Here is a 24,056-nt window from a genome sequence, read left to right as displayed (position 1 = left end):
TGATAATTTGGAGTTGTCTATTCATTCCACAAATTAAATTTTGAAGGTTTTGTTGCAACTTTTTTTTACTGCAGTTTTCCGTTGATCAAGAATGCTTAGAGGTGGATTTCGGCCGCAAATGCATTTTTTTCAACATCTCCTAGACATGTTCTATTGAATTGAAATCCGAATATCTGTGTGGTCATTTCAAAGCTGGCATATTTTAACCTTGAAGATATTCTCAAACCAATCTAGCATGCATTATCGTGCATCAGACTGAACTGTGGACCAAATCTAGGGGTGATTGGAACCGGATGCTGTTCGAGGATATCAGTCAAGTATCTTTGGGTACTTAAAGTAGGTCTAGGAGACCTCACTAACTCCGTAGGTGTTGTAAAGCAGAGTTTACTCCAATAAAATGTATGACTCATCTCTAAAAGGTTCGCGGGTTGACAGATAGACTTCAGCATACCGCTCCAAATCTTCCCCACAAACATTTTATTCCATACATTCAATTTAAGCTAACTCCTGTCTTATTTGAGTAAATAACCACGATACTGTGAGATAAAGTAATAGTAGGACTTTTTTGTAAAATAAATATGACGTGCGTTAAATTTGAGCAGGAGTGTATGTTCTGCTTGATCTGAAAGATGTTTGCTCAAAATTGGATGACATTAAGACATGATACCAAGAAAAAAGATTTCTTTGGTGCTCAAGTTCGAGTAATCTTTGCCAGGGTTGTAAAAATATCAATTAAAAAAAATGCATTTCAAATTAAAAGAAAATATTATTTGCAAATAAAAATAATTTGCATTAGAAAATAAATATTTATTGCAAGTGAAAAAAATTGGCATTCAAAAAAAATTTTAATTGCAAATGAAAAATATTTATTAAAAAAAGTATTATATGATGCAAAACTAAAAATGGTTTGCCATAAAAAAACACGTTATTGCAACTGACAAATAAAAATTTGCATTGAAAATATTTTTTTTTTGCAGATTAAAATATTTTGCATTGAAAAAAAAAATTATTGCAAATTAAAAATTTTCTGCATTGAAAAAAAAATTCTAAATATTTTTATTTGCAATAAAAAATTATAGTTGGGATAACATTTTTTTGATGCGAAATATTTTTAGTTGCAATAGATATATGACATATGTATATTTTTTTAATGCAGATATTTTGCAGTAGCATTTTTTTTTAATGCAAATTTTTTTTCAGTTTCAATAAATATTTTTGTAATGCAATGTTTTGCGCGGGAGAGAGAGAGAGAGAGAATGAAGGCAAAAAAAAACAGTAATAATTTTTTATGTAGAATATAATACCTAATGTTATACGGTCTGTTAAGAAAAGAAAAAAAAAATAAATTAAAATTTAGTATAAAAATTGGTATTTATTTAAGACAAAATCCAAGAATCTAAGCTATAAGCATATTTTAGGTGAAATGGTGTTTTTTGTGGAAATAATGAAAAACCGCGATAAATCCCAAAAATCAGTGGTTTAAATGGTACCCTTACGAACTTTATTTAAAATGTTGTCTTTGCCTCAAGTAGCACACTGGTATATAAATTGGTGTAAATTCATTAATTTTGGTGTAAAATTGAGGACATTGAAAAAATATGGTGTATTTCTCAAAATTATTGGTATAAAAATTATACCACCATTTTTTTAATATTCCGTGCAAAAAATACACCGATATTCAGTTGTTTTTATAATATACCGTTAATGGTGCATAAAATTATTCGATTCTGAAATCAACCAAAACGGTATATTTTGTACACCCTCTTTGGTGTAGGAAGTACACCCTGTGGACATTAGATTAATTAACCAGAATGCATAAGACATTGGGAAACAAAGTTATTATTAGTGAAAGGGTGTTTTTTACGAGGGGGAGTAAGTAAGTTCAACGATTATTTAAGAATTTTTGGTGTATAGACATTAGACATTCTTTCTGTTATGGGTGTTGAGGAAACAAAAATGTTTGAATTCAAAATCTCTTCACTGTCTTTGCTCGAAAAAAAAAACACCCCTTCACTAAAACTTCAAAACTTCATTCTATTTTTGGTTCCGATCACATATTGAAGGTTTATACTAAAGTTTTCATTTACCATTGACTTTTTAATACTTATTATAGAATTATAATATTAATGAAGGTAAATTTTTTTTAAATACTTATTTTAATTTTAATAATATCCCTCTGTCGACACACGTACGACTTTAGCAATAAAAAAATTACGATTTTTTTCAAAAAAGTGGTCCCAAAAAAGTCTCTTTTTAAAAGTGAAAATATATTTTTTTGGAATTGTGAATACAATATTCGAATTAATCGGAAAATTCTTCATCAATTTTATATATTTTTCTCTATAAAATATAGAGACCGAAAAAAGTTCTTGCGACATGAAAAAGTATAAACCAAATTCGCACCCGTGTGCCTATCACGTCCTACAGAGGGATATCTTTCATTCTGAATGAAGATAAAATCAAAAATCATAAAAATCTGTTAGAAATAAAAGTTTAACTAACATGACCTTGTTTTATATATCGCTATTATTTGGTTAATGGTAATGAGAAATGAAATACCAACTCGTATAATCGTACTGGCTTTACTCTATTGAATTTTTTAATTCTATTTTTCTGAATAGTTAGTAAGCTTATTTAAAATATGAAAACTTAACACAAAGAACTCCAACATATATAAAAAAGGGCACCCAATTAATTCGTGAATTGTACCAGTAAAAATTTGACCAAATCAAAAAATTCTATATTAAAAATTCAAAACAACGAGCAGACACAAAATATTTATGTGTAAAAGTAAATTATATTTAAAATTATGTCATCCGTCACATGCATGCATGCAATGATTCTACTTGAACTTTGATTCAGCAGGACAAACTCGTCATCAGGAAGTCCTATTTTTTTAGCCTGAATTTGGATTATGACATGATATTTGTGTGAAGTATCTGTGTAAAACTATTATTGAGTTTTTGTTTGGATTTTTATTTTCTGTCACTGAACTGTGTAGGGTATCCTTTTTTTTGTTTTGATAGAGTGGTAGATTATGTACATGTGCATGCATAAACCTCTGATTGACATGTCATATGTCGTTGACTTTAAATTGAAATTCAATTAAAACTTTTAGCCAACGCAATATTACGTATTTATTTTCAGTTTTTTTTTTTGTTTTTTGTGTAGGTTTGATCCTTTTTGTTTGTAGGGATTTTTTTTTGTCTGTCTGGTCAACTCCATACTCAATTGATATATAGTATCAAGTATGTAAGTAAACAAAAAAAGGCATATATCACATGAATATATATATAGCACAAATGTTTCATGTCAATTTAAATATTGTTAAACGCTTCATCTGAGTAAGCAAAAAAAAAAAAACAAAAAACAGCAAACACTGCAAAAAAAAGTATCTCTACATATCAACATACTTTGTATTGAATCAAACAATCCAGATGCAAATAAATTTGAAATTAATTGAGTGCACAAGTTTGAAGCGGCTTGTTTTTTTTTTTTGTATTCAATTTTTTTTTTTTTGTATATGTGTGTAGTTGCTAAATGCAGTGTGTTTACTCAAAGCTGCGTAGGTAGTTTGTTTAAGACACGTAATTAAACCTGGTAAATATTTAAATTTAAATTTTTGAGCGCACTATTTACACAAAAAATTGAAATACATAATAATACTATATATGACGGAAATAATTTAAAATTGTGTGCCTATTAAAATAATTTTCTCATTTTTTTTTTTGCTATTTAAACTTATTGAATCAGCTAATTAGCCATGTGATTAAGGTCAAACTGATTTAATTTGATACCACATTTTTTTTTTTTTTTTTGTACAAAAGGCAATTTTAACAATCACTTAGTTTTTTTTTTAATTTTTAAATTATTTTAATTTGTTAAAAATTCAAAAAAAAAAAAACTTTTATATCGTGAATTATGTTGTTGAATGTATAAAGAGGGATTTTTAATACCAAAGTGAGTTCAAAGAAACAGTTACAGTTGATTGGTTTATTAAATAAAATTAATGCTGTGGTAGTAAGTAATCCTTTTTTTGTCAAAAAATATATACAATTTATATAGATTTTTTACTTGAAATACAATAGCTGTGCCTGACATATAACTAAAAGAGAAGAGTTAGTTTTTATTTTCAAAAACGGCATCAACTATTAAATGGTTAAAATACAAATAAGACCCAATTTTTTAAATAAACAAAAAAAGGTAATTTTTGAACCATTTTCAACGGAACCTACCATTGAAGCGTTTATATTTTATTTTTGAATTTCTCGTTAAGTCGATTATTATGATATTTATTTATTTTTATACAGAAGCCAAAGTAAAGTAATGTTAAATAAAAAAAACACACATTTTTGGATTTTAAAAATATTTTTTTTTTTTTTTTTAAACACCAATTTTGTGAAAATTAACAAATGATTGTTTCGCGATTTCGTTTTTAAGTGTTGATTATTATTTTCTCAAAAATGGCGTTAGTATCAACTTTTTTTTATATTAAACATTTTGTATATAAAAAAAATATTTAAAAAAAAAAAGCTCAAGCGAAATTCAATTAATGTATCGATTAATATTTTCTTTTTAATGGCATCTCAGTATTTCTCGAAATTATTAAAAATGTATTATCTTTTTTTTTTTTAAAGGACTCTAATGAAACGAAAAAAAAAAACAAAATTTTAAATGTTTTTGCTACACAAGAATTTAAATAGCGTTATTTCCTTTTGAAATTATAACGAATTAAATAATAAACTATTATTTTATTCATATTTTATTAATTTTTTTTTATATAAAATTTAGTCAAATCTATTTTTTAACGGAACTTAACATATATAAAACTTGGGACTTAGCCGTCCATTTTATTTTTTATTTTTGTCACAAAAAAATAATAACATTCTGTTCGACCCAGTTTAATGTTATTTTTTATTTATGTTAAAAACATAAAACGCTATTAAAAGCATTTCTATATATAAAATAAAAAAAAAAAAAACATTAATGTCGTTATTATGTTGAACTAACAAACAAAAAGATTTCTATTTGGGTACATTTTCAAAATAAATTTTAAATTCAAGAGAGAAAAGATTTTTATTACATTCATTTCTCATGCATGCATCAGCACTATGTGAATCCTTCTTTAAACAAAAACTCTTTAGAAAAACCCATTAATGCTTTACAAAAGAAAACTCTAACGTGTTTTTATTTTTTTATTTTTTTTTTTTAGTTTTTTTATTTTTAATTCACTTGACAAACCGTAAAGGATTTTTGTATCCTTTCTTCAAACTAATGTATATAGAGAAGCATAACGACGTGAAAAACAACACTTGTAGTTGGATTCTAACTATTACAGACATGTATGTGAAAAAAACATGCGCACATTTGGTTGCCAAATTTACACAACATTCTTGAGAAATTAATTAAAATAAAAAAAAAAGAACAGACAAACTAGACAAAAACAAAGTAATTATATGGTTGATTCTCATGTTGTAATATCATCTGCAACATGATGACAATTATCTTCATCTTAAAAATGTAAGTAAAGTATGATGATGTTATGACAAAAAGAATGAGATCTTCCCTTTTCCGTACTCATACCCTTTATAGTGCACATTTTTAATTAGAACTTACTTTTTTCAAAAAAAAAAAAAAAAAAAAAAAAAAAACCACACAAATGACATAGAAAAAAGGACAAAAGTGGATATGTAAGGACTTTTGTTTACCAAAATTCGTTTTTAAAGAAGGATTCTTTCTGGTATACAGTTGGAGAGAAAACAACGTCTAAAAGGTAATGATAATGGATTTTTAATCATGTTCGAATTGCAATGCAAAATGTACCTTCTCTTGCCTATTTCATTTTCTTCAATTAATTTCATTTTGACATAATTAGGACAAAAATCTGTCTCTCACTCATTTGCCAAAAAAAAAGGACATATAACTCTGTGCAAACTATTTCATCTTGTTCCATATATGTTCGTTAGAGTAAACAAAGGATGAACATAATAGGGAGATTTTATTGACATGGGCCTTTCTTTGCTTTGTCAACATCGATTTTATTGGAAATTGTGTGCAAATTGAATTTTGGCTAACCAAATATTTTCACAAAGTAAAGTCAATTACTTTGCTTTGATTCATTTTTTTTATTTTGCACATACAAAGAATTTGAAGCAAAAAAAGAAGGATGTCTAATGAAAAAAAGTCATTCAAAGTTTTAAGAAGATCAGGACATGTGTGTCAAAGAAAAACACAAAAAAAGGATTAAATTGGTAGGTTTTTTTTATCAAAGTGAGAAGGATACAATGCAAGTGGTTTGCAAAGATTGAAAGGAATATTTTGCGTTCTTTGATTAAAACCATGAATGTACAAGAAAACTTCAATGAAGTTGATATTAATAAGAAAATACTTACATTCTTTTACTTTACAGATCCTTTTCTGGTTGTCTTATGGGTTTGTGTTGAATTTCACAAATGATTTCAAGTTAAATTTCCATGATAAAACCTCAACGATAATAAAGGCTTATAACTAATTTTCAACCGATTTAAAACCAATTTAAAACTTTTTCGAAACTGAATTTCAATCGACTTAAAACTAGCTTTGAATCAATACCTTTTTTAGCTAAATTGGGCCATTAAACTATTTTTTAATCGATTTGAAACTACTTTGCAACTAATTGAAAACTTATTTTCAACCGATTAGAAATTTTTCTTGAAATTATTGAAATATTAATTTGCAATAATTTGAAACTTTGTTAAAATTTATGTAAAAACGGTTTGCAAATGATTTCATAGTGTTTGCAATTTAGTTTAAATTAATTTGTAACTAATTTTAAACTTTTGTGTAGCTTAAACAAATTTATTTAAAAATTTGTTTTTGCACATAACAGTTTGATATTCTAGCTTAAATTTGTATCTAAAAATGTTCCCTATTAAATTTCTAACGCCTTAAATTAAACTTTTTAAAGCAATTTCCCCAAAAATATCCTTAAGCTTAAGAAACAAGAAAACTTTAACTAAAAAACTTTCAATCACACACTTTAATCAAAAAAACATTAAAACTTGCTCCCAAAACAACCAAACATATAGGCAATCTCTCTATTCCCAAGAGTATTAAGAGGGTTTAGAGAAAAAATAAAATCTTTTTTAAAAAGACAAAAAAAAAAAAGAAATCTACGAAAAAAAAAGAAACAGAAAAAGAATTCCCAACTCCCAAGGACCACATTTTGAACAGATTTTTAAGTTTGAAAACAGTTTTTAATGGTCTTGAAGGTCAAACACAAAAATAAATAAAAAAATAAAAAAATTTAAAAAAATGTCTCTCTTCTCTCAATCATTCATGTCATATACCATATAATACGCTTTGAGGCAATTATTGAAGGACACTTCGTTAGAGTTCTATACAGAAACCAAGGCACGAGATTGGAAAAAGCAAAAATTCAACTTTGTAGTTTTAAAGATGACAGAATCATCCTTGTGCAATATGCACAAGTACAGTATGATGGTGCAATTCCATAGATAGACATTTTCTAAATAAACTTTAAAGAATGTAAATGATTTGTGTTTTTAAGTCTGATTATTTCCAAATTTTCTCTTGTTTTCAATGAAAAGTCTTGTTAATTTTCATATTTGGTGATTTTTAAGCTATTTCGAAATAAGCTTTAAAAATTATTTTTAAAGAAATTAATTACAAAAACTTAGAAAAAATTTGTTTTTTTCTTTAAAATTTTTTACATTAAAATTATCTTTTTTACTTGCGATATAGGTACTATACAGGGTGTCCCAAAAGTAATGGATCAAACGAAGTATGTTAATAGGGGATCTTAAGGGCTCTCAGATTTTGGTAACTTGTTCATCCCAAATCCTTACGGTTTTCGATTTAATGCAATTCTTGTGAAATTTCGAAAAATCTCGACTTTGCAACAGTATTTTGCTTCCTGCTGCCATTATTGATTTTTGTTTTTTACAATTCTTTTACTAAATCATTGACAAATAATTAGGAACAATTAATTAATCAAAATATTTTTTATTCCATACGCCATTTCGATGCAAATTAACTAACAGTTTCAAGTTTTATAAAAAATCAGTTTTTAACTTTTATTTGAGAGCAACATCGCAAAAAAAATTTCTATGGTGTGAGAATGGTTTATTATTTTAAAAAGTTGCCCTGTTATTGTAGTTTTCAAAAATGTATAAAAGTTTTCAAAGTTGCAGTTAGATCGCAAAATATTACAATTAGTCCAGTAATTTTAGGTTTTATCTGCGGAAAAATTCCTACTGGGCTCGATTTTGGTATAGACCTTCGTTACGGCGTTGTTATGAAGATGTGAAAAATCGACATTGATATCGTGTCCGCGTTAAGAGTTATAGGGGTCAAAAGGTCACAAAAACTGGTTTTTCACGATTTTCAGCAAAACGGTAAGTCTTATCAAAAAATTTTCAATGCAAGAATTGTAGACCAGATTATTATATATAAAAAGTGTCATGACACTTTTTTTCCTAAGACCCACCGTTTCTTAGGTATAACGATTCAAAAAGTTGAAGTTTAGTTGTAATCGTCATAATCCTATTCCTGAAAAAAAAACTCCTAACTGAAAAGTTCCTGAAATTTCATTATTTTTTTAGCTTGAATTTCGTTCCTCAACTGTTAAGAATATGGGGAAACCAAAAAAAAAAAATGGAAATTTTCGCCATTTTTCCGATTGGGGCCCTTCTCCCGAAACCATTTCCCTGGGAATTTTTGTTTAGAATATGTCTAAAAATATACAGGGTGTGCAATAGAGAATGGACAACCCTAAAACGGCTTATAGCTACACTTATGATTGTTCTAAAAACAGATAGAAAAAAGTTCTATCGCAACCAGTTCATAAAATATGGACTTTTTTTCGTTCAGTGTATTTTAAATTTTATCATCTTATGTTTTCGTTCACTACAACCACGAATGAATGAATTTTATTTATTTCTTTTTTTTATAATTTTCTACAATAATTGGATGAGTCCATAAACACTTTGAAAATTTCATAGCTATTGCACATTTTCGTAAAAAAAATTTTGAAATCTGTTTTTTGATGCAAAATGTAAAAAAAGTATTTTATGAAAAATTTTAAACACCTGTGGTATAAAATAAATCTATAGAAACCTAGGTGGCCATCTTTCTTAAAAATATTCTCCTTATACCAGAATATTTTTAAGAAAGTTGGCCACCTAGGTTTCTATAGATTTATTTTATACCACAGGTGTTTAAAATTTTTCATAAAATACTTTTTTTACATTTTGCATCAAAAAACAGATTTCAAAATTTTTTTTACGAAAATGTGCAATAGCTATGAAATTTTCAAAGTGTTTATGGACTCATCCAATTATTGTAGAAAATTATAAAAAAAAGAAATAAATAAAATTCATTCATTCGTGGTTGTAGTGAACGAAAACATAAGATGATAAAATTTAAAATACACTGAACGAAAAAAAGTCCATATTTTATGAACTGGTTGCGATAGAACTTTTTTCTATCTGTTTTTAGAACAATCATAAGTGTAGCTATAAGCCGTTTTAGGGTTGTCCATTCTCTATTGCACACCCTGTGTATTTTTAGACATATTCTAAACAAAAATTCCCAGGGAAATGGTTTCGGGAGAAGGGCCCCAATCGGAAAAATGGCGAAAATTTCCATTTTTTTTTGGTTTCCCCATATTCTTAACAGTTGAGGAACGAAATTCAAGCTAAAAAAATAATGAAATTTCAGGAACTTTTCAGTTAGGAGTTTTTTTTTCAGGAATAGGATTATGACGATTACAACTAAACTTCAACTTTTTGAATCGTTATACCTAAGAAACGGTGGGTCTTAGGAAAAAAAGTGTCATGACACTTTTTATATATAATAATCTGGTCTACAATTCTTGCATTGAAAATTTTTTGATAAGACTTACCGTTTTGCTGAAAATCGTGAAAAACCAGTTTTTGTGACCTTTTGACCCCTATAACTCTTAACGCGGACACGATATCAATGTCGATTTTTCACATCTTCATAACAACGCCGTAACGAAGGTCTATACCAAAATCGAGCCCAGTAGGAATTTTTCCGCAGATTGGGTTAAAAAATGTCTAAAATTACTGGGCTAAATTTGAATTCAACAAAACAGGGTTTTTCAGAGCAAAAAACAAACAAAACAAACACATTTTCTCTAACTGTTATTTGTTTATTTTTCTTTGAACAAAAGCCTCTATTTTTGTTTGTATTTTTGCTCTGAAAAACCCTGTTTTGTTGAATTCAAATTGTAATATTATGCGATCTAACTGCAACTTTGGAAACTTTTATACATTTTTGAAAACTACAATAACAGGGCAACTTTTTAAAATAATAAACCATTCTCACACCATAGAAATTTTTTTTGCGGTGTTGCTCTCAAATAAAAGTTAAAAACTGATTTTTTATAAAACTTGAAACTGTTAGTTAATTTGCATCGAAATGGCGTATGGAATAAAAAATACTTTAATTAATTAATTGTTCCTAATTATTTGTCAATGATTTAGTAAAAGAATTGTAAAAAACAAAAATCAATAATGGCAGCAGGAAGCAAAATACTGTTGCAAAGTCGAGATTTTTCGAAATTTCACAAGAATTGCATTAAATCGAAAACCGTAAGGATTCGGGATGAACAAGTTACCAAATTCTGAGAGCCCTTAAGATCCCTTATTAACATACTTCGTTTGATCCATTACTTTTGGGACACCCTGTATATCAAGTTATGCATTCATACAAAAAAAAAGTTGAGATAACATTTTTCCATGACATTACGATGGTAGAGAATGCAAAAAAAGTGGGTCCCGGAAGTCCGTCTGTCCGTCTGTCCGTCTGTCCGTCTGTCTATCAGTCTGTCTGTCTGTCTGTCTGTCTGTATAATCAGCTACAGCCTGAACGGATAGACCGATTGACTTCAAACTTGGCATGTAGCATTTTTTAGAGGCTCTCCAGAGGTGTTTTAGGAATTAATTTTTTTGGTCCAAAAATAAGTGTACCTGTCATACAAAAATTTCGGAAAAGTTTAATTTCAAGAAAACGGCTCCAACGATTTTGTTAAAAAAAATTCAAATGTTAGTTTTTAAATGAGGTCTATCTTTTGAAGAAAAACAATTTTTTTGAAAATCAATATTAACAGTACCTGCCATAGGACCACTTTTTTCAAACCGGATTTTCTGCAAAACTGCTTATTGTTTTTCAACGAAATTTTTTATACACAAGCATTTATATACTTTAAATATAAGCCAGAAATAAAATTTTGAAAAAAATAATTTTTGGATTTTTAAAAAAATTTTGAAATTTTTTTTTTGAAAAATCAAATTTTCGAAAACGGGACATTGAATTTTTTTGAAATTTTGTTTTTAGGTGTTGATTAGTGATTTCTACAAAATGGCATTTTTTTTGAAAAATGAGTTTTATTTTTTTTATATACCTACACTGAGCCAAAAAACAACGTAAAATCAATCGAAACCACTTTGAATCAATGGAAAATCACTACATTTTTAGCCTAAAGTGGAAAATGATTGAATCAAAGTAGCACACTTTAAATCTAAGTTGTTCACACATTAAAAAAAATAAAAAAAAGTAAAACTGGCATCCGCTGGGGATCGAACCTGCTATACCTGGGTTGACAAGCTTGTGCTGTACCACTGTGCCATCTCACTTATAAAAATTGATGTGACAAACTGTAACTTAAGCATAGGACGATTTTTAGAAAATGAATGAATATATTTTTCACCATTGATTCAAAAAAATCATGTTGATTTGAAAAAAAAATCATTGGCATTTTTTTTTATTTTTGCAAATATATAAATATGCTTATTTAATTTTAACCTTCTAGAATTTTTGGATGGGGTAATAATATTTCAGCGAGAGACTTAAATGATTGCTCTGATGATGAGAGTTGCTAAGAATATTAGAATTAAAAAAAAAAAAAATTCATAAAAGAATATTTGTAATTTAATTTTATACGAAATTTAATTAAATCTTTAAAAACTAATATAAAATTTATTTTAAAATTACAAAAATTCACTTTAAAAGGTTTATGACCTCTAAAAAAGTATTACGTTTAATTTCTTGTTTGACAATTTAAATTGTTTTTTTTTTTTTAAGTGAAAATTTTGATCGTCACAAAAAAACGAAATTTTAATAAATTTATTGGTAAGTTTTTAAAAAATAAATTTTTCAAAAAAAAAAGAACTATTTCTAATTAATCCCAAAATGTTCTTAATTTTAAGATTTAGGTGCTTACAAACTTAATTTAGCATGTTCAAAAATTTAACGCTTGTTACGGTTTTTTATTGTTTTCTTAAGGATCGTGAATATTAAGATTTACGGGAAGTAAAAAATTGTTCATACGTACTTTTTCAGCAATACTTTTACTTTCAATAAGCTTCCTTAGGGCTGGTTAAGGATTCTCATAAAAATCGAATTACATAGAGATAACAATAAGACATGACATTTTTAATAGATAGTGTGAAAAAGTGCGATTGAACCGATTGATATTTTTTTTTTAATTTTGTAAAATTTTTTTCTTAAAAAAAGCTTAACTGTTTTCTAAAATTTTATATTAAAAAAAAACTAATTATTTAAAAAAAAAACATTCGTATAGTAAAAAAAAATTATCGGATTTGAAGCAATCATAAGTTTTAGAAACCCTAAAAGTATTACTTTTCTTAAATATTTTCAAAATGTTATATTTCTAAACGCGTAAGAGCTCATAAATAAATGCATCAAAAATATTTCTAAAGTTTAAAGTCTCTTTCATTATGTTTACCCGTGCCAAATTAATTTTAAACGTTTCGCGATAATTTGCAGGAAGTTTTAAATTATCTTACTTTTAAATCCGACAAAAAATACATAATGGTATACAATAACGTTGCCATCTTCATTTCGGTAGGTATCAGGCCCTTGACTATACCTTCTCAAGTTGTTAAGAATTTTACCCAACCTTCATCTGTAAAATCTATACAAATTAGAATGATCAAGTTGTCAAAAGAAGTACATAGCTAGGTATCATTCTTTCATAATTTTTAACAGACTTTATGATGTCTTAAAAGAAAAGGGATACAAAATCTTTAGACAACAAATTTTGTTTCCTTATTAAACATTTAAATACAATTACAATCTTCAATAGCTAACAAAAATTGTGAACAAATCAAAACTAATATTTATTTTCAATTGAAAATTCTACAAAAGTCTTTTCAAATAATATTTAAAGAAAATATCTTTTGCATCACATTTCGGTTTCAGTATGAAGAAAAAACTCTAGTTGCACATTAAATATCATTTTTAAAAGTCAGACAGATGGAAGATAATTTTCATTGCGCCCGGCCATCATGACAGTGGGGCAGGATGAGGGGAATGGAATATCAGAAATCTACTTAATTTCGTATTTTCATTGGAAACCAACTACTATGTACCTCTGAAACCACACCACACCATAACCCCGTCTCAACCACACACACACACACTTCACTGTTGAACAAAACTATCTATCTTTGCATTTAATTGAGAGACAAAAGTTAAACAAAGTATACGAGTAGATAGATAGATACCTCGACATATAAGAGTGCTGCCGCCTGATGCTGCCGTTCAAGACACGATCTCCAATAAAATGCTTTAGGAGTGAATCCTTGCTACAAAACGAATGAAATTCAAGAAAAATCTTCTTCCTTTCATAACCACCTCTCTGCACCCCCATGCCACAGAGTATAGAGTTGTGAAAGAAGAACTTCAAGTTCCTCCATGTTATGCTTCTTGAATTTAAGATGAGTTTACGGCCGGGTCCAACATGGCATCACCAAGAAGCCGGAAGGAAATATAGAAGAAGAATAAAGTGTGTATGTGTTTGTGTTCGGTGTTGGTGGTAGCAGACTCGTGAACACAATCTTCATTGCAAAAACCATAGAGTCTTTGGCCGAAATATTATAAGGAAGACTTTTGTGTATTTCCCTTGGCAATATTGAAACAAAAAACCAGTACCAGCACTGAACACCATCTGAAGCAGCATCAGCTAGCAGCAGCGGTGAGATAGTTTCATTAATATTATTTTAACGTTTATGGGCAAATTATTTCATTGTTGTTTTGCCTTCCACCCACACACAAATTGTTGACTCTTTCTTTACTTTTTCTTTGCAAAAAGAAACAAACAAAGAAAAAATATTCTCTTTTTTCTTGCCCAAAAAAAGAAATGATATTGCTGCAAGAAATGCTCAAGAATAATTATTAGACTTATGGTTGAAGAAATGCGCAATCCTTCTTGCAATTCCAGTTCTATGTTTTATAGGTATATATTTTTGTATATTTCAAAAAAACAACAGTTGTTTTTAGTAGCTTTTTGAGAGAAAGTGTGTTTGTAATTGGAGAAACGAGTCTTAAATGAAGAAGATTCTTCTTTCTTTATAGATATAAACCGTCAAGTATGAAAGGATATTATTAATATGCCTCAAGTGATTCACTGATTTTGAATCTTTTATTAAATGACTTCGGAGTGCTTCAATTTTGTTTGTTTCAAAAAAAAAAAAAAAAAACTTTTAACTTTTGTGATGGGTAAAATTATTATTTACTTAAATGCATTTGAATGTTTCATTTTTTGCAAAATTATTTGATACTCCATTCAAATTTTTAACCGGCATGTTGTCGGTAAAGATAACAAAAGAATTAATTTTCCTCTTGGGATCCTTAAATTTGAAGCAATACTGAATTTCGTTTTTGACAGTGTTTTGCTGCTTTTTTTTAGTTGCTCATATGTTTTTTCCGGATGCTTGATATTGGTCCTTCTGTTGCTAGTATTGGACTGTTTCGAATAAAACGTTATTACAAAATTTCATTAGGGTGGCTTTTTTTCTATTAATAAAACAAAAATCGAATGCTTCCAATCTCAAAAGCAACATAATTGCTGAGATTCAGTAAACCAACATTTTTCTTCTTTACCTAAAAAAATAAAATGCACGACTGGGTCGCACGTACTTGCTCTTGTAGTTCACAGTATCTTTATCTTAAATATCTATTTGAAATTTAAGATTTTGTAGAAAAAAAATCAAAAAAAATGAAAAGTTTAAAAATTAAATTAAAAAATTTTTTTTTTTCAAAAATGTTTTTAAAAATATTTTTTGTTAACATTTTATACTTAATGATCTCTGTAAATTTTAAATAAAATAACTAATGCTTTGATGAAATATATGAACTTAAAAAATATGTCAATTTTTGAAAAACGGCAACGCCATATTTCCGTTCTCCGCATTTTTTGAAAAAAACTAAAAACGCAGTTTTGTTAGAATCAATAAGAGTATTCCCCACACCAAATTTTATCGAAATCGTTAGAGCCGTTTTCGAGAAATTTGCAATACCTCGAAAACGTTATATGGGAGGTATGCGTTAAAATGGAGATATTAAAAAAATAAAAAAAAAAAGGGTCTAGGGAATTACGTAAAAATCATCTGTACCAATTTTCAAGCAAATCCATCCATCCGTTTAGGCCCTAGCTCGATGTACAGATGGACGCACAGACCGACGGACGGCATGACGAAAACCACTTTTTTGATCTTCTCCATCATCGTAATGTTGGTTTTGATTAAAACCTCGATTTTTTTTTTCTACACCAATGGGATCGGGTCAAAATTCTGGCTTCAAAATTCTGCTTTTCAAAATTCTGCTTTTTTAACGAAAATTCTGTTTTTCAAAATTCTGCTTTTTTTGTATTCTGCTTTTCAAAATTCTGCCAGCATTATAATTGAACAACAAAATTCTGCCAATTCTGTTTTTTTTTTATAGCATATGCGCTGACTAAAGAAAAATGTACCTCATTAATGTAATTCAACATTGGTACCTACTTTTCTAAATTTGTTTGTTTAAGTGTCGCAAATATTTTTTAAAATGCATAGACTGACTTTCTTTCAAATAAAATCTATGTTTAACTTATTGGAACCGATGTTGTTTGATACAAAATATTCCTTTTCTTATTCAAATTTTTGAATATTCATCTTTATTTGATAAATTAAAAAAATTTTAATTATTTTCGGAAATGTATTAAAAACCTTTTCTTAATATTTTCAAATTTATTTATTTATAAAACAAAAATTAGTTTGCTTTCAAAGAATGACAAATTATGAAGGTAAGTAATCAAATAAGCAAAAAATTTTTCAAGAAGATGATTTTACAAATTTTTGCAAAAAAATTTTTTGCAGAATTTTGAAAAACAGAATTTTGAAAAGCAGAATTTTGAAAAACAGAATTTTGAAAAACAGAATTTTGAAAAGCAGAATTTTGAAAGCAGAATTTTGTAAAGCAGAATTTTGAAAGCAGAATTTTGACAAAAGAATTTTGACCCCGGCAGAATTTTGACCCCAACCCGAAACCAATACTTGCCCTATAGAGCAAGTAAAAACACCCTTTCACGTGAAAAAAATGTATAAACTTATTTTTTTCTTAACTCTCATGGCAAATACAAGCCTTTTATTAACGGTACAAATAAAACATTTGATTTTTTTTAACTTCTCGCTGATTTTTCTAATTTCCCAAAAAACACCCTTTCACCTAAGTTATTTGTATAGACTGCTTGTGGTAATGAAAAATTGCTTACCTACCAATTTTCACTGGGCTATCTTTTTTTCATAATATTTATGGTAATTTTGTAACTGTTTAAATTCTTAATTCTTATAGCGAACGAATTTTTTTAAACCGAGTTTAAATCTATATCACCTGTAATGGAACATACTAAATATTTTTGAGGACTTAATGGATTTCTTGTATCTGTGTCATCTTAAACTCTCTCATTTCGAATTTCATCAGTGTATCATATTTTTAGAGATTTATTTTAAATCTACTTAGCTAAATCTCGGATTTAGAGTAGGTGGAAACGTAGTATTAACCTTTGGTAATAGTAGAAACAATGGTTTATGAATTTTGGAAAACGCTATTTAATGCTGACAAGAATCTTATCAAACTTTTTTCATTTAAAGATAAATCTAAAATATGGCCTCATAAGTCAACATTCCTACACCTATTTAACTATCGTTGGCGCCATCTACCTAGTGTCAAAATAAAAATGTGAAAAAATAGGAGATTTCTTTATTATTTAGAAATAGTTTTTTCACTTAAGAACTTCATTCTCGGAAAACCCCTAAAAAACGAACGGAAATAGAAAAGTTAATTTATTTCAAAAACGGCTCTAACGATTTTGATTCAACATTTTCTGTTTAGTGTTACACGTAAGAGCCTTCTTGTGAAATTAAAAAAAAAATATATTTTTTGTACCGTTATTAACGATTAGATTTTTTCGATTTATGAATTTCCGGTAAACGACAAAAAAAGTCAAAGTCAAAAAGTTTATACAGAAACTTTAAAATAAACGTTGTACAAAAATTTTATAAGATTTTCAAAAAACACATTTTTGGATTTTTAAAAAAATATTTTGAAAACGGGTTAATGAATTTAATTAAAACTTCGTATTTATGTGTTGAATAATATTTTCTTAAAAATGGCTTACCAATTTTTTTTTTGAAAAATGTTGGAAATGATACAAAATTATTTAAAAAAAAACGGCTTTAACATTTTCCAATTTTTTTTTCTAAAAACTCTCTAAAAAAATCAAATGGTATACTTGATTTTGTGTAAGAGATTATTTTAAACGGTATTTGATTAATAATAATAAAAAGCTTTAATATTAGAGTAACTTTTACCATAACAGCAAGTACGTACGACCTCAGTCATGCAGTTTATTTTCAAAATTTTTCGTGTGGCCTTTTAAGTTAAGGGTTAATGTCTAGATTGTATGGTTGCTTTTCAAATTTTGAATAAATCTAATAGACCAGGGTCGATAATAATAGATTTATCAATGTACATAAAATCTAATGGTTTTTGAGTAATTAAAGTGTAAATTTTAATAAATAGGCCAAAATTGTTAATAATGATAAAAAAAAAATTTCGAATTTAAGGTTTTTTCATTTTTTGCATTTTCCGAGAATATGTACTATGGTATACTAATGTAAATTTATGTTTACACCATCAGAAAGAAGAGATTTTAACGAACAAATTACCCACGGATTTTTTGAAAAAAACTGATATTTTGACTGAAAACTGATAGAACTTGTAGTTTTGCCGGAAATCGAGATATACCATTTTTTACCATTAAAAACTCAACCCACCCACTTCCCGAACTCGGCTCGCACGTAATTTATTTTTCCTTTAATTTTTATCATATTCACCTCCTTTTCCAATGGGTTTCATCCTACTATGATTTTAACTTACTTTTTAATGTTTTTGAAGGCTTCGGCACTGGTCTATAAGGTATTTATTGAAAAAGTAAAAGCAGAGGTTTAAAATAAACCACAGAGCAAGAACATACATTTAAAAAAAGAAACAAAGCCAACTAATTTCGTAGCCATGTCATGATCTTAAAAAATTAAATTTCCCACGACCTTGACAATGATTTAATAAACTTTTGAGAATATTAAAATTAACGACTTTTCCTTATACCGAAATTCTTATACACAACTCATATATCTACATATAAATACAAATGCGTGCTCATAAACTTATGACAAAAAAAAAGTACTTCAAAGGAAAAAGAAAAAACCGTTCTGTACCCAATTTATTATTTTTTTTCTTGGAAAAAAAATGCAAAACATTTCTTTTCATTTAACAAGAACCAAAATACCAACAAGGAAAAAAATAATATACTCGAAACTGGATACAAATAATGATGATATATATACCACAAACAGTACAGGGGTACAAATATATACATACATACAATTTTTGTTATTCTTTTGGGGTTAAACCCCATATCCACCATAAAAAAAAAAAACATAAAATCGGTTAAAGTGAAACGTAAGTTAAAGAAAATATGATTCCGCATTAAGTGAGTTCAAAAAATAAATATGGAAATTTTTCGTTGCAAGAAAGAAAATACATAAAAAATAAAAAAATAAAATACGTATAAATATGATTATGATCTTGTTTCCATTTTTTTGTTTTTAAATTAAGAAGAAAAACAACTATCGTAAATAGAACTGAAATAAAGGCAACATCCTTACGTTCGAGTTTATAAACAAAATGGAGAATTGAAATAAAAAAATTGAAAACTTTAAGTATTGAGCTTTTTATATTAACCCAAAAAACCTCTTTTTTTTAATTATTTAAGAACTATAGTGTTTCACCAAAAAAAAAAAGTTTAATAGAAGATGATTCAATTCCATCCAATTTTTTTTTTAGAATAATAATTTCCATCATAAAATATCTTGCCAAGAAAATATCCTTTTTTGTATATGTGTAGATTCCAATTTTGTATACGATTTTTTGTTATATTTTTTTTTTTTTTTTCTTAATTTTTCTGACTAAGATATCTTCTCTTTCTTTGAAGCATTGGCATAGCAATGAAAAAGCACTCAATGAAACATGAAAAACCAATTTAACAGAAACTAATTAAAAGAATATACTTTTTTTTCTTCTCATTCCAAGAGACTATCTACAAAAAAAAAAAAAAACACAAAAACTTATATATTCTTCGTATACATGAAGAAAAACAAGAATCTTAAGTTGAATGAAGAATAAACTAGAGAAGATGAACGAAAAAAAAAATATAACACTCAAACACTCTGAGTAAACATTTTGATGTAGGAGAAAAAGAAAACCTACACAAATAACCATTTTGTATCATTTTATTTGGGAGGGTGTTCGAAAAGTCCTTGTTAGACCAAACCATGTACAGATACATTTTTCCAAACCAATTTCAACATTTATATAAAAAAAAAATAAATAAATAAATAAAATAAATCATTCAAATGTGATAACGTCCGTGTCATGAAGGCGAGCGAGAAATAGAGATGGTGTGTCCTTTATTTTTTTTTTAAAGGGAGTTTGAGTTGTCAGGATAGGACCCCGGAAAATAATTTCATCCGACTGGTTTCCAAGATAACTCTTGAAACTAAATTATGACGAAAACCAAAAAAACGAATTGTGAAAAGTGAGGGGACATAAACACAGAATCTTAAGTAAACAAAAAACACATTTTCGAAAGTGATCCCTTTTTTTTTTCTCCTTGTTGATGTTTTTATTGTAAATACAGATGGGATGGGTTTGCAAGGATATGGGTTTTGTTGATTCATATAATATTATAACACAGGAAATATAAACTGACTTTTAAATAAGCTTTTGTGTTATAAAGGTTTTTTTTTTTTATTTTGATTTTTGATTTCTTGGTGCTTCTTCTGTGTGATGAAAAAGTTAACAGAGAAAATGTTTAAAACTAATCAATTTTTTGTTGTGCTCTCTGAGACCGAATGGAAGTGAAAGGCTTTCAACAAAATATACGATTAACAAAATGGCACAGCATGATAAGAAAATCTCGTAATTAATGGATGATTGGTTAAGGTTATAAGTTTTTTTTTTTTGTCCTTGAACGGAAAATAAACTTAAATTAAGTAATTTTATGGGATTTTTTGTGTTTTTTTTTTTTTTTTTGGAACGTTTTAGGAATGGTAAAGATAAAAACTTGATAATAAGTTTGATTTAGTAGAAAATTAATTTTAGACATTGGAAGAGCTTTTAATGATTTTTAATGGGTAACTCATTAAAACAGATTATTTTCGAAATTTCAATATTTTTTTAATGGATTTCTGACATTGAGGACGGAGATAAAGAATATTCTTATAAAAGCACCTCCACATTTCTTGTTACGATTGACAATATTTTCTAATGTTCTTTCTTTAACCCGGTTAACTGCCTCTTTCTTCCTACTAATGGGACCGAAATGAATTTGCAAATTACAAAGCATTTTTGTAACAATAATCTTTTTTATGGTTTTTCTAATGGCTATAACTGAACGAAATTGAAATGGGACCACATTGCAGCCACCAGCTTTCCAATACAAAAAGAATTATCAAAATTGGTTCACTCAGTCCAAAAAAAATACAGACGAATTGAATACCTCCTCCTTTTTGAAAGTCGGTAAAAAACAGACGAATTGAATACCTCCTCCTTTTTGGAAGTCGGTAAAAAATAAAATGACAAATTCTGGCAATTTAACAGTCCTGTTTTAATGAAGCATAAGACCACCAAAGGCAAATTGTGATAGCTTGAACTAGATCTTGAGAATGGATTCTCTGTGAGTTAAACCATTTTTTTTTGGAGTTGCTGATGAAGAGAGCGAGACTATTTTTTACCGACTTCCAAAAAGGAGGAGGTATTCAATTCGTCTGTATTTTTTTTTTCTTTTTTTTTTTATGTTTGTTACCGCATAACTTTGGACTGAGTGAACCAATTTTGATAATTATTTTTGTATTGCAAAGCTGGTGGCTGCAGTGTGGTCCTTTTAGCCATAGGAACTATTTTAAAACCATAAGACCCAGTTTTGATCCATGGAAGTCGGTTTTGTTTTTTTGCTAAAAATGATTATTGAGTCTTAGATCGTAACCTGCTTTCCGACATGAAAGCTACTTCGGAATATCTCCTTGTTTCGTCACCCAACAAAGGTAAAGTGTTTTGCGATTTCCATCAAAATACCTGTCCATTTGAGAATAAAATTGTTGGGAGTTGGCAAAAAGCTTCTTGAGAGCTGTTTTTTTTTTTTTTTTAATCGCTCAAAGGTCCGTCTTGAATGTAAGAAATCATGTTCGGAGATAAAGAAGAACCAAGCCTCATGAGCTTATGGTCTAAAAAACATAGCAAAGTTTTAAAAGTTTAAACTTCCCCCAAAGTGATTTTACAAAGTTAAGAAAGAAAAATCTGATGTCGATCTTTCAAGATTGGTACTGATTAAAAGGTGGTTTTAGTTTAAGTTTGGCGTTGCCTTGTACAAAGGCCGTTCGCGTTACGCTTACGTCCGCTATACTATTGGTTTTGACTCGCTTTCAACAACACTAAATACAAAGCAGAGTTCGTCCATCGACCCAGCCTAAGACTTTATGTTCAAGTCTTTTGATTATAAGGGTTTCTGTGAACAGTATTCACTCATGTTTGAGTTTTTTTTTAGAGTTATTGGGTCTATTATTGTACTGACCCCTATTGCTAGTACTGGGAAATTTAGATTGCGAGTGTTGACCATCGCCCAAGGTAGAAGTCGTTTATGTGAACCATTCTTGTAACACAGTTCAAAATAAAGTATCTGGGAGTTTGAAAGAATGAGATTGTAAAGTCAAAATCAAGTAAACACAGATTTCTAAGGCATCGAATCCATTGTTCAAAAGAATTTCCTCTGCAATTCGTCTACTATCCTGTATGGAAACCAAGTTTGATAGAGCTTCCTTTAAGTCAAACATCAAATTGAAATAGAAAATGACTGAGCGGAGTTACAAAATAAATTTTTGTGCAACAAATTAGCATGTAATTGCTACAATTTTGGACATAAAAATAAATTTTACCAATTTTATTTCGCTAGCTTCAGTCTTATTTTAGTGGAATTTTTAATAATCAAAAAATATATTGAGACTATAAATAATAAGTTTGTGGAATTGGATAGCATTTAAAAAGCTACAAATTTGGAATTCTGCCAAAATTCAGGATTTTCATCATTTCAGATTTTGTCCGCTAACTTCAGACTTATTTTGCACAAAAAAACTAAAAAACTATGCGAGTTAAAATTTTTTGGTTTGCGCAATCCTAATGATTTTAATTTTTTTTATTCTGCCAAAAAGTGTCCGCCAAATTAATGGACTTTCTTTATCTGACTTTAATACTTTAACAATTTTTTTCCAATCTATAGATACAACTGACTGAACCATCAAAGTTCTTAGTAAGCATATAACACTGTCAAAAAATACCTAAAAAGATTTTTAAAAATTAGAAAGTATCTGTTTGAAATTTTTGCCTAATATTCTCACCTTTCCAGAATAATTGACATTTTACCTAAAAAGTTAGTAAGTTCCACCTTGTAACCGCCCGCCGTCAAACGCTCACATAAACATGATTTAGTTCAAAATCTACAACAACAAAAAAGTCTATTTTGACCAATAAAAATTGTGTGATTGATTTTATCAATTTTTTTTTTCTATAAAATTCAAGACTCAACCAATTCACAAAGTAAAAATATTCTAAAAGAAAAAAACATGTTGGTAATAGTAAGTAATTACAGATATAGCAATTATTCAAACTTCAACGGCCCTTTTAATTTTTATTTGACTCTGAAAAGATCTAAAAACTGCCTAATTGCTGTTGATCTGTTATTTAATTTTTTTCTTGATTTTTCACAATATTGACAAAAATTCTCTGAAATAGAAATCAACCAGTAGGTCAAAGTTTTTTTTTTTTTGTTCCTTTTTATTTTTTGACTTGTATCTAAATTTTTAGTTTCTAAATTAAAAAGTAGAAAATCCTCGTATGTGTGTACTGTACCTACATGAGGAAAAATGAAAAACACAAAGTTCCTAGAATTCCACCTTCTGCTCCACTGAGAATTGAAATTGGGAAGTATTTCATTTAACACTGTGTAATGAAACCTATAGAGAATTGAGGTATAAAAAGGTATACAAAAAAAAAAAGTAAAAGTTCATAGTATGTATCTAAACCAAAACTATTTTTGACTATATCAAATTGAATTTCTCTCAGCTAGTTAACTTGAATACAAACTGAACACACATACACAAAAAAATATATAGATACTATAACACACACACAAAATTGGCAAATTGGCACATTCGCTTTGAAACATTACAAAGTTTTACTTCATTGAAATTCTAAAACTAATTTAACTTTGATGTTAAAATGAATACGAAATATATATAAATAAAAATACAAAATAGGAGAGCCAAAAAATTCTATATGGTAGGTTAGAGGATGTGAAGACCAAAACAATTAAGGATTCGACACACGACAATTCATCTAAAAAGGACTCTCTCCATATATTTCCACTATTCTGACCCTAAATATATATATCTACCTTTTAATTCATTGAAGAACTTAATTTTAAAAGTCAACCTACACAATGAAGTTGTTTAAATATAGGAACACCAAATATTTAACAAACAAGCTACCTAAGTAAAAAAAAAAAAAAATTGGAAAACCAAAACAAATATTTTGGCTAAATTCCAAAAATATATCACAAATTCCTATTTTGGGTCGCC

The 24,056-nt window shown here is 27.9% G+C and overlaps 1 protein-coding gene across 5 annotated transcripts in view; it reads right to left on the bottom strand.

The window, feature by feature from the left end:
- The window catches only part of LOC129905842 (neural-cadherin-like), a 658,269-nt gene that overhangs the window by 299,976 nt on the left and 334,237 nt on the right, over positions 1 to 24,056 (bottom strand). The gene's annotated exons all lie outside the window — the stretch shown is intronic.

The sequence above is a fragment of the Episyrphus balteatus genome, chromosome 1, assembly GCF_945859705.1.
Source record: "Episyrphus balteatus chromosome 1, idEpiBalt1.1, whole genome shotgun sequence".
Classification (NCBI taxonomy): domain Eukaryota; kingdom Metazoa; phylum Arthropoda; class Insecta; order Diptera; family Syrphidae; genus Episyrphus; species Episyrphus balteatus.
This window is presented reverse-complemented; position numbering and strand designations above follow the sequence as displayed.